The 12,400-nt window shown below is 36.7% G+C and overlaps 1 protein-coding gene and 1 long non-coding RNA gene across 7 annotated transcripts in view; both read right to left on the bottom strand.

The window, feature by feature from the left end:
- CSMD1 (CUB and Sushi multiple domains 1) overlaps positions 1–12,400 on the bottom strand; it is a 1,231,811-nt gene that overhangs the window by 565,423 nt on the left and 653,988 nt on the right. The gene's annotated exons all lie outside the window — the stretch shown is intronic.
- The window catches only part of LOC308064006, a 37,107-nt gene that overhangs the window by 10,860 nt on the left and 13,847 nt on the right, over positions 1–12,400 (bottom strand). The window lies entirely within an intron of this gene.

Genomic DNA, 12,400 nt, shown 5'->3' with positions numbered 1-12,400 from the left:
GCAACTTTTTTTAGTGCATCATAAGGGCCTCTAGGAGATAGATAGGAAAGTCTCATTCCAGTAAACTTCTTAAAAGGTCACATACCTATGCAGATATGCTACTATACTACAAATAGATGCTTTTCTGATTTTTATTTTTTTTACATTGTTATGGGCAGCATTTTAAAGAAAAATGCTTTTTCATTACAGAAAAAAAAACCCAAAAAACAGGCTTCACATTGAAACTGGTTGGCCAGAGAGGATGCGCGGTCTTCATCTTGGGAGATTTTCAAGATGCACGTGGACCCTCAGAAACCTTCTCTGGCCCTGTAGCTAACCCCACTTGGAGCAGGAGGTTGGACTGGAGACCTTAGTAAGTTTCTTGCCTGAATCATTCTATGAGATTATTTTTCATTTCTTAAATATCTAAAATGATTACTATTTAAATATCAGCCATTGATTGATTTATTTTTCTGATTTAAATAGGTAAAAATTACTCATTTGGGTTTCAGATCTTTCAATAAAATCAATTCAGGAAAAACACCATTGGTTGAACATACAAAAATTTCAAAACATGGATTTTTTAAGAAATGCACTTTTTTCAAATAGATTTTAGGTGGCAACATACAACCTTGGCCTAATCTACAAATACTCTATTAATAAAATTGATGTAATGGAAGAGGAATTTCAAATTTTCTGATAAGAAGTGTTTTCCTTTAATAGAAATGAAAAGTATTACAGAGAATTGGCTGGGAAACTAGAATTTGTTACTATTTGAAATCCAGGAAAAAAAATACTGTTCTTTACATTTTTTTCTCACAAAAAGAATTGTTGATCATTTGTGTTTCATAAGATTGATTTATAATCCCCAGACCACAAGAATTTTGGACACTCACTCCACATTTTATGAGTTTTATTATTTCTATGTTTCACAATGTTTTATGAATTCAGTATAAGTCTACAGTGATACATTTTGACAACTGAAATATTAGAAACAACTTCATGATGACTGGAGCATTTTTCTTTCTTTCTCAGGTCATGTATCTTATTTGTGTTTTAGAATTGCATTTCATTACCACAGTTATAAAAATAGTATTTTTTCTAACAAGCAAAATAATAATTTCATTGTGCAATTAATACTGTGGTATCATGGTAAGTCAGTAGTAGTAACACATACTAATGTTGTAAAATATATAATACCATTATAGACCATTTTTTAAAGAAACTCAGTTTTGAAGAAAAATGTTTTTACTATGTTGTTTGCAGATAGAATTTGTCAAATATTGAAACAATTTTATCAAAATCGCTTTTTCCAGCAATAAATAAAAGTTAATCAACAAGATAAAATGCCAACACCACGTGCAAGAGGCAAGAAATCATCACTGAAAAAAAACTCCACTAGCAATATGCATTTAATACCCACAATTTCAGGTCAACAGATGTAGGAAGACAGATCTTCAGATCACCTAATGCAGGCAACAGTATTCACTTTTCAAGTATTTTGTAAAAATTCTGGTAGAAACATTACACAGGTACTTGGGACAGAACAAAATCATATCAGATTTAAATCTGTTTAAAAGAATATTTAGTCTGTCCTTGTAGCTTGTATCAGTGAATGTTAGAGTTGTAGAACCTGAAGGATAACATATAATTGCTATTTCTTGTGGAAAACAGTACCATAAATGAATCAGCTCAAGGTCTGAGTGATTTTATTCTTCTCAGGGTAAGTGAAGCTGTGTTGACACATTAAGGAAAAGCTTGCAGATATTTTATCTGTCTTTCCTGGTCTGCTAAGTCTCTGATAAAAAATTTGTAATGAATAAAATGCGGAAACAAATATCCTTTTGATTAGCTACTTATTTTCCTGAATTGATACATTCTCACCAACCATGCAACCACTGAATAAATTAAATAGAAGCTACCAAGTGAAGAGATTATTTACTTATAAATACCTTAACAGATATATCTTCAAAAAAACATAAATTGCAATAACGGAATAGTTTTTGAAATGTGTTAAGGATGGTGTATTAGTTTTTAATTTAAATTAATTCCAAATGTAATTATAAACTAACTAAAAGCTGCGTCCACATATTTTTTTATAAGTGCAGTTTGAATGGGCAAGAAAAGCCAGGGATATTACATCTCTCCTGGTTTTGCACTATGTTACTACCTATTGTCTTTACATTATTTTTTTATTTATCTGTATATATTTGGTGGTCAGCTTCAGGACTCATAATATTTTCTATATTCATAATATGGTTACATTATATGTATTTTTATAATGTAACTTATATTTAATGTGCCTGGATGGCTATTTATTATGTTTTGATGTAATAAGAAAAAAATGAAATTTAGAAAATTCATATCAGGGCAAGAAAAGGATTTAAAGTTGAAGTCTGTAAATGCTATTTCCAACTCCAGCATGAAACACATACTAACAAAAATTGTGGAAGGACTAACACAGAGCTAGGAGGAGAGGATGAATCTATGTCAGAAATGATGTCTGCAGCAGTGCAGAGGGGGTTGACTGGACAAGGGACATTCAGCTTCCACTTTGCTAGCTTAGCCTTTTTTATTCTCTCTTCCTACCTTTCAATGTTTAAAAAAAAACCAACAAAAAACAACCAACAAACCATAATGAACCTGTGTAATAAAAATTGTAACATCCATAAAGCAATAGCAATACACACACACAATATAAGTGAGAGGCTCATATTAAAAACACATAACAAAACAGTTGCAGAAGCCTGATGGAAGGTTGTTTCTTCTAAGTGCTCACACAAAACCTTGAGAAGCCATTAGCATTAGACAGGTATTTGAGTTATAGAACCAATCTGACCTTTTCAGGGATTTGCTAGTATTTATTGGCACTCCAAGTGACATTTATATTGTTACATGAAAGGCTAAATGCCTGAAGCTGCCAATGGAGTAGTTACGAGGACAACACCTGATCACAGAACACTATAAATTACTTGACCACAGCTAAACTGCAGAATTCAAGATCCAATGATCACACTAAAAATCTGTTCAGCCTCTACAGACAATTCATAGAAACTCTTCCAGAAAATACCTTTAGAAACTAATTAAACAACTAATTTGTTCAATATCATTTTATCTGCAATGATTCTTAATGATGAAATTACCAATGCAACCAATACCAACCATTAGTCTACAAGTCTGTAATCTCAAATTTATGTTTATGTTTTGTAATCTTAATAATTTTATATTTAGTTATAAATTTTATTTATTTACAAATTTACATTCTATTAATTAAGTAGAAGTAATATACTGGATACATGTATTTTAAATAGTTTTGTAAATTAACAAAATTTAATACTAGATTTATAATCTAAGCCTACAGTTTTTAAGGCTATAATGCTTAAGTCCAAAAGACTGTACATCTTACGTACATCTGTGTTACTCCTGATCACTTCCTGCATCCCCAATGGCTTGACACCACCTAGCAAAGGACTGAATCAGACTGCTGCACACCAGTATATAACAAAGGGAAATCCAAAGTTCCCCTTATCTGCAAGTCAGTGATATTTTTAAAACAACTTCAACTGAAAGTTTATTAGCTCCATATCACTGCCTTTAAAATAGAAACAATTTCTGAATTAATGTTATTAAAATAAGAGGGAAACTAAGCTATGATTTACATTTTGAAAAGTGTGCCACTTCAGCATGCCAGGAACGAAAAACTAAAATTTTCACAGCAGCAATACAGACATCTTCAGTGTCTTGTCTAATTCGTCCTTAATCCCTCAAATTGAAGTCATCCAGGCAACATCAATTCCTCTCACGTTTTGCATCATTACACATTAAAAGGCTATTTTTTCCGTAAAAATGTATTTTTATTTAACTATAGGTCAAAAAAATAAAGTGACTGCATTTGTTGTGGGACTAGAATTTAGGGTTTGAAAATTATAGTCATTCAGAGGAAAGAATTTTATAATGGAAATATAAACCACATTAACAACAAAGTATTATTCATATACATACACTGATTAGCTAATACTATTTCTTTCCTAGATCATGGGGCATTTTGATTACTGGAACGTAATTCACTACTATGAGAATCAGATTTGTTTCTCCTATCAGAGCATGAAATAAAGCCTTTTTTTCTTAAGTTATTGCAGAACAACCCTAAACTAAAGCAGTTTTACATCAGCTAATTTTATTATATTTCTCACTTTAATTTTCTGTGTTTCTTCATTTCCTCAACACCTTCAAATGGCAATTTCACACTAATAAAGTATGCCTATCCTTGTATTATTTCCAGGAAGAACCAGTTTTTTTCAAGTTAATATCTGCTCCACGCAATTTCAAACCTGTACTTGTTCCGATTCAGAAAGTTCACAGGTCAGAGTAATAGAATTCTAGAATTAGACAAAAGTAGAAGCTTTAGCCAGGCACTAGCAATCAGACCTAGTAAAAATGATGGCCCAGAAAGACTTTCCATTTCTTCCCCATATAAAAACTAGTCTAATAAAAACTATTATCTCTCACTAAAAGAAAAATAAAACAAAATGTGCTGAGCTGATGCTATCTGTCATGGTTTAATGCCAGCTGGCAACTAAGCACAACGCAGCCACTCGCTCACTCCCTTCATGTTGAGATGGAGGAGAGAACTGGAAGAGTAAAAGTGAGAAAACTCACAGGTTGAGATAAAGACAGTTCAATAAGTAAAGCAAAAGCCGCACACACAAACAAAGCAAAACAAGGAATTCATTCACCACTTCCCACCAGCAAGCAGGTGTTCAGCCATCCCCAGGGAAGCAGGGCTGCATCACACATAACAGTTACTTGGGAAGAAAAATGCCATAACTGCTAACATCCCACCCTTCTATTGTCCACCAGCTTTTATTGCTGAGCACAACATCATATGGTGTGGGATATCCCTTGGGTCAGCTGGGGTCAGCTGTCCTGGCTATGTCCCCTCCCAGCTCCTTGTGCACTCCCAGCCTGCTCACTGGTGGGGTGGGGTGAGAAGCAGAAGAGGGCTTGGCTCTACGTAACTGCTGCTCAGCAATAATGAAAACATCCCTGGTTTATCAGCCCTGTTTTCAGCACAAATCCAAAACATAGCCTTATACTAGCTACCATGAAGAAAATTAACTCTGTTGTAGCCAAACCCAGCACATTATGGTTTCAGCAGTAGAAGCTATCCTGTCTGAATTACTGGACAAGCCCTTAATCAATGAATTAATTTCAACCAGAAAGAAGGCATCTTCCACCCAAAACATCAGAGGGTTTTTTTTCAATTTTTTTCCAAAATGCTAGCACATTAAGATGAAATACACTACATGCCATGTTAAAATTGTAAAGGAAAAAAATAATTTTTAATGTTTTTCCTTTGTCCCAAAAGATGAAAAAGAAATACAGCTGATGAGGAGGCAATAAGAATTAACAATGAACACTTATGCACATATTTGCTACCCCCTAACTTGTCTCATCAAGAAATAATACTGAACATAAAGAACAGACAAAATCCATTATCATAGTGATAATGAAAAATATGTTCCTAAAGGTAATCTTGTGCATTAATGACAAGTAAACCCTTTTCACATAATAGGGTTTTCACACAACCAAGTTGGCTCAATACAAACAGAAACGGTTCTTTGAAATAGGCAAATCCATTCACTAACCAACAACACTGTTCAGCAACGCCAATGTTTTACTTTGCTTTTCCCATATCAATTATGTGCAGTTCAAGAAAAATGTAACACCCACATAGTATTTGCCCTGCTGATTAAATAATACCCCGTGATTAACAAATTGCTCAGATTTCTAGATAAACCAGAAGGAAACCATAGGCAAGGCTGTTTACACTTGCTTTCTCTGTAGGGATCCTAAACAAAAACACCTGCAGCCAGAACAGCAGATTTTATTGACCCAGTCTGACACAACAAAGCGTAAAGTTGGCTCTAATAGACAATTTCATGACGGCACTGTATTTAAAATTTAACAGAAACATAAAAGGGAAGCAAAAGCAATTTACTGAAAAAAATACACAAAAGTAAAGTGTATTAAAGAATTAAAATGCCATTTCTTCTCATCAACTCTGGCTAGCTAGGCAGGAAGGCATTGGGTACCTCAGCCCCTTCCATGTTCTCTGTCACCAGGTTCCCTGCCCCATGCCCCAGCAGGGTGACACTTTTCCCTAGTCTCTCTTCCATTATACCTCTGGAAGCCTTTATTGTTGTTTCTATTATCCCTCTCCAGACTCAACTCCAGGTGAACTTTGACTTCCCTAATCCCACCCTTGCATGCTCAGACCGCATCTTTACAATCCTCCTGGGTCACCTGACCCTGTTTCCACCTCTTGCATTCATTTATATTTATTTTTTTTCTGTTTAAGAGGTTTGTCAAGATCTCCTTGTCCATCCATGCAGGCCTCCTGCTACCTTTGCTTGATCTCCTGTTTATCAGGATAGACCATTTTTGAGTCTGGAGATAGTGATCCCTGAAAATCAGCCAGCTCTCCTGGAGCCTTATTTTCTACAGGACCACATTCCACAGCATTAACCCAAGCAAGCAAGCAAGCCAAAATCGGCTCTTCCCAGGTTCAGGATTGGGATCTTGCTATTGGTTTTACTCTGTCCTCAGAGTATTCTGAACTCCACGTCTTGTGTTAGCTAGAGCCAAGACAGTCCCTGACTTTCACAACCCTAACTAGTTCTTTGTAAAACATGAAGTTTGGCAGAACACCTCCCTTCAATGGCCCCTTGGGCGTTTGTATTAAGAAGTTGTCATCACTGTACTGCAGAGGCCTGGATTGCTTGATCTCTGCTATTGTTGCCTTGCTCTTCCAGAAAATATCAGAATGATTTAAGTCACCAATGCTGACCAGGACCTGCAAACACACAGCATTTTCAAGTTATCTGAAGCAGGCCTCATCTACTTCTCCCAGACGAGGCAGTCTGTAGCAGACATGCACAGCAGTGCTGTCCATACTAGTCACCTGCTATCCTGACCCATAAGCTCTCACGTGGCTCATCATCCATCCCCAGCTGCTTTCTCATATTCATGGTCACTCCCCCTCCACACATTCCTGGCCTTTCCTTCCTAATGGGCCTCCAGCATTCATTGCAGCACTCTAGCTGTGGAATCAATACTGATTTTTTTTCACTAAAAGTTATGCCCTCACTTAGATAAAATTAATTTAGGAAACATTTTAGGCTATGCAAGTGCTCAGACTGTCTCATCACAGTATTCTTCCAACTCTTTAAGAAGTTAATTACGAAATTTTAAGAATGGGGTAGGGAAGCCAGTAACATCTGGATTCAGACCACTGACTCTGTGGTGTGCTCTCTTTTTATTCTACATAGTACATAAAAACTGAACAGATTGAATGGGAAAATGTCATTGTCTTAGAATCACTACCTTTAGGTAGCATACACATCCATCCACTAATTTGTTACTTTTGTTACTATGGTAGTCAGGAGAGCATGAGCATAGCTCAGTGATGACAAATTGTATGACTTTGGATCATGAGATGCAGACCTATGGCATCTCTGTCCTGGAATGTATGCCCTGGAAAGTGGTGCATACAAAACGGCATGTGTTTAAGCAGAGCCTTCACAAGCATTTCTGAAAAGGATAAACTGAGGATTATGAAATACCCATATACCCATATACATATACAGTGTGCTTACTCCACCCTCCCTACCTGACCTTTATAACCTGTAATCTGCTCAAGTGATAACCACCAGTGGTGGTCCTAAGGGATGGTTCTGGTCATGATGGCTGCACCCAGCTCAAAGTAGATTCTGGAGAGACAGATAACACAATAGCCGAGGGTTAATCTGAACAATGTGGTTACCTAACTACAGTGCTGGTCATGGTCCAACTCAAGCCAAGTTTGTAAGAAACTAACTTCTGTAGTCAGTATGCAAATACGACTATGAGTCATCTTACTCCATAAGTAGTGAACAGTGCAGGGCCCACTGAGCTCTCCTGCACAGCAGCAAGCTGCACAACAGGATCTCCCCTTGAGTAGGGACACCTCTCAAGGTTGCTCCTTGAGGCTGAGAACATCATTGTCATGTCAGATACTTGGTAAGTGAAATAGGAATAAGTGTAGCGAGAGTTTGAAATCTTAGCTAAGTGATATAAAGGACTGATTGTACATATACAGTTCTTTAGATATAAACCATTGACTAAGTCAATGCCTCAGAGGAGTTTAGAAAGCAAGGGTGTCCTTTCTGAACCTCATGACTCAACAGGAGGGTCTCCCTGACAGCTTTGCCCGACACTGTCCTCTATGCAGTAAATAATCAATGCCATTGAATCTTAATAAACCACTGTCACATTTACCATTGAACTTTGTCATATCAATATATTGTTGCTTCTCTTTCACAACTGAAGTGCATGGCTTCATCCACAACATACATATAAACCACATTACACTGCAGAAAATTCTTCAGCTAAAAGCAGGAAGGTGCTGGAAGATCATATGGGACACATTCCACATATTTTTACCTTTTCCTACCCTTTCCTAGGCATCCATTCAAACCTAGTAGGTAAACATGACTCTTGCTCTGAAGCAGTATAAGGAATATTATGTTCTCTACACTTTTTCAGAGCTGAAAGCTGTAGAATTGCAGAGGTTTCTTTGTATCCCATTTATGCCTGTTATAACTAAGGAATGCCTATAGGTTTCTGAAATTGAATCAGTGCCCTCTGGGATTCCTCAAAGAGCAAAAGAAGCAGCAAGGCAGCACATTGTTCATTACTAAATTAATTTATTCTCAAAAATGCCAACAATTCCCCCCCTCTCCAAACAGCATGAGTGCTAAATGAGTATTTTTCCTTTCTTTATTTATGGATAACCCAAGTTGAAGACTATTGAGCCCAAAGGTATATTGAAAAATACTTTCTGGCATCCTAATTTAAACATACCAGCTTTCAGTACAGCTTTAAAAGGTATTTTATATGACATTAAAACTATGTTAAATTCAGGAATAACTAAGATGAATGGAAACAGTAAGAAATCTAAAACGTCAGGAACAAAAGGGCTTTTTCATATTTTTGGAAGCAATACCACACAATATGAAAAAAAATGTTAACTAAAAAGAACAGACAGCCCACAAAATCACTGGCTTTTCTACTCCAGAATAAAATCTTGTGCTTTTGTCTACTTATTGTTAATAATTGTGATGTTGAAAAACAGCCTCGCAGGTTGAAAAGCATGTACATTTTTATATTGCTTAAGAATGAAAATTGAAGAGTTGAATTCTGGAACCTTATTTATGCTGTAAGCATAGTAAAAAGACATTTAAAGAGATTTCCATAAGCGATGCATCAGTGAAATGATGACAGAGTCTGTTCCTTGAAAACATTTGTCTATGCTATATATTCTTTCAGATTTTTTCACTTTGTTCTCTTATTTGATAAACTAATGTGGAAATGATGCTGACATTACTCTGAAGCAAGGCAGAGCTTTCATAAAGTCACTTTTTAAATCCCTGCACAGGTAACTGACAGCAGTGTAGGCTTACTTCTTCCTCAGTGGACTGATCGGAGGTGTCTGCAAAGCAAAGTCTATGTTCTATTGTGTCCTAGTGAAGGAGGTAGAGAATGCCTAGTTCCTTCTCTGTAACAAGGACAATAAGCCTGTGGTGTGACATCTGGGTGTTCTGATACCAGAGAAGTTCAAAAGGCATCCTTCTAGCTACATCAGAAGAAAGCATTTCAGCTACCAACTACGCTCATCAACGTAGCCAAAACTGTGTATCTGTGTGGAAGATGGGTAAGGCAGCTTAAGAAATGACACCACAGGAATCAGGAGAGGAACTGCCCATAATTTTAATGACAGGTGAAAGTTGCAAGGGCTTTCTGACATGTAGTGAGACAATGGGCAACATAGCTGAAATATGTATATTCCCTAAAAAAGCTGTCAGAGTAGCTTTTCCCTGCCTGTGCATAAATACTTCACTGGAGAACTATATGGTTTTTACACAAACACACTCACTACTGGAATAGGTTAGAATCGATTGTAAATATTAAAATAATCTAAATCTTACAGAGGCCTGGTCTTATCTCTGTCTTACTCTATTGTTAGAAGTATCAGAAACATTCATTTATTTTCTGCATATCCATTGAATACATTCATGAAAAATGTCTTATTCTCATTTTCAAGGACCTATTCTGCCTTTCAACTCCCTATATTTCAATTTTTTTTTCCTCTAAGCCTTTTTTAAACTTTCTTCAAAATAAACACATGGCTTCCCTTCCATCTGATAGTTCTGTTTTCCTATACTAACCCCTACCCATGAAAATACTGTCTAGTTCTCCTGTAGCAAACATACCAATATGTCCCTTGAGAAAGCACAAGTCTTAACAGAATCATTCTTACTTAGACTACTTTGTTATTTTAAAATTTCACCGCATTCCAGCATGATTATAATAAATTTGAAAAATAGGAAAATAGAGGTATATATGTTACTGTGTTACCTACAAGCCCGGATTAGAAAAGGAATCCATTTTCTTTGATAACACATTCAAAGTAGTGTTTAAGTGTAATGAATTTTCATAATAAAGATTAAGATCAAATGCTTTCAGCAAAGCATAAATACTGACACTGGTGCTGGTACTTCATGCACATGATTAAAGCCATGATGGGCTTAAAACAGCTTCACAAAATATTTCCAAGTCCAGAAGTCATAATGGTAAGACAAGATCTTACATCACAGCATGAGGATCTGCATAGACGTCATATACATATGAATATGGAGACTGTGCAGGAGAGCATGCAGGAAAGAGAAAAAAGGTTGCTTCGGGGAGAACAGGTTTACTTTAAACCCTAAGATGTACTGGAGAGCATTAAACCATAAACTTTATAACCTTTGCTGCTGATTACATTAAAAAGTCGCTAGACTGATCATTAATAAAAAAAAAGAATTTTAGAGAAGTTGAAAATGAAAATGTCAACAAAATGTACATACATCAGAAAATCAGGACTGCTGTGATTTTTGTTTTATCCTTATCAGAAAGCGAGTCTTTCAACAGATTCCAACAATATCCATTACAAAGAGGTTTCAGTGGAAGACGGAAAAAAAAATATTGTACTTAAAACATATCATGCCCTCTCCCCTTTACTGGTGCATTTTCAGTTACAACACTTTGAAAATACTAGGACTGCAGGTAAATGGCTAATGAGACTCTGCCTGTGGCTGAGCTACCTGAACAGGACATGGGAAACTACAGAATAGATTACAAAAAACTGGTGGAGGTTACAGACAATGATGTGAAAAGCTAACCAAATTTAAGAGTCAAACTGTTAAGGATTGGCTGCATTTCAGAAGTAGTTAAGGGAAAGTTACGGATGAAGATTTTGGACTTCACAAACACCTGAGAGGGAAACTAATGACCTTTTTGAAAGTATGGTCTTCCGAGGCCAGCAGCACACAGGCAACCACATCACCAGTACCATGTACAGCAAATACTATCTCTGTGTTCTTGTTGTGTTTCTTATTATTACTATTATTGTTGTTGTTGTTATTGTTGTTCTTACCTTTTTATACTGTATAAATTATTAAATTGTTCTTATCTCAACCTTCAAGTCCTACACTCCCTTCCGATTCTCCTCCCCACCCCTCCGGGTGGGGGGGAGTGAGCAGGTGACTGCATGGGGTTTGGTTGATGACTGGGGTTAAACCATGACACTCTCTAATAGTATCAAAATGTCCCACATCAGCGTAGACATGGCAAAACTGGGACCAGTGTGGAAACAGTAATCATCAGGTCGTTTACATGAGAGGAGGCAGGGGTAGAGAAAGTGAGGTATAAAGAAAGGAAAAAGGTGTGTTAAAAACCAGGAAAAGGGACAACAGGATGTGCAGTTTGTGCTGTGGGTGGGGTATCCGCCAAGCAGCCTTGTGCTTGACCACTGCAATGGTAATGGGAGCAAGGAAACAAAGCCATTGTTCTGTGCCTGACAGAGGAGTACATCTGCTTGTGTGGTCGGGAAGAGGGAAGGTGGAGAGCAAGGGAGGAGACAGTGGTTTTTCCCTGGCTAACAAGACAGCCCCTGGAGGGAAAAATCAAGCATCCTGGTCTCGCCATGTTGGTCCAGTCTGATGGCACTGGCACCTACCAGCCACTTCCCAACACAGAGTACTAAACGCATAGAAAGTAAATGGAATAAATGCATATATACACTTGTGTGAGATTCTTACATGTCAACTGCTCCATGTTCAGTGAAATTATTTCTTAAGAGATAAACGTAACTGCTTAATGTATATTTTCAGATGTCTGTCTCAATGAACAGAGAATGGCCACAGAGTAAGTGTAGTGTCAAGTATATGAGTTAGTAATCCCAAAATAGTTGATGGAGAAAAGGATATCCTAGTTTACGATTCATGTGACCTATTTTGATACCTACATTAGAAAAGGTGAATCACAACTAGGCTTTTTC

The sequence above is a fragment of the Falco punctatus genome (genome assembly GCF_963210335.1).
Source record: "Falco punctatus genome assembly, chromosome: 5".
Lineage (NCBI taxonomy): Eukaryota > Metazoa > Chordata > Aves > Falconiformes > Falconidae > Falco > Falco punctatus.
Note: the sequence above shows the minus strand (reverse complement) of the source record. Positions and strands in the feature narration are given on the sequence as shown.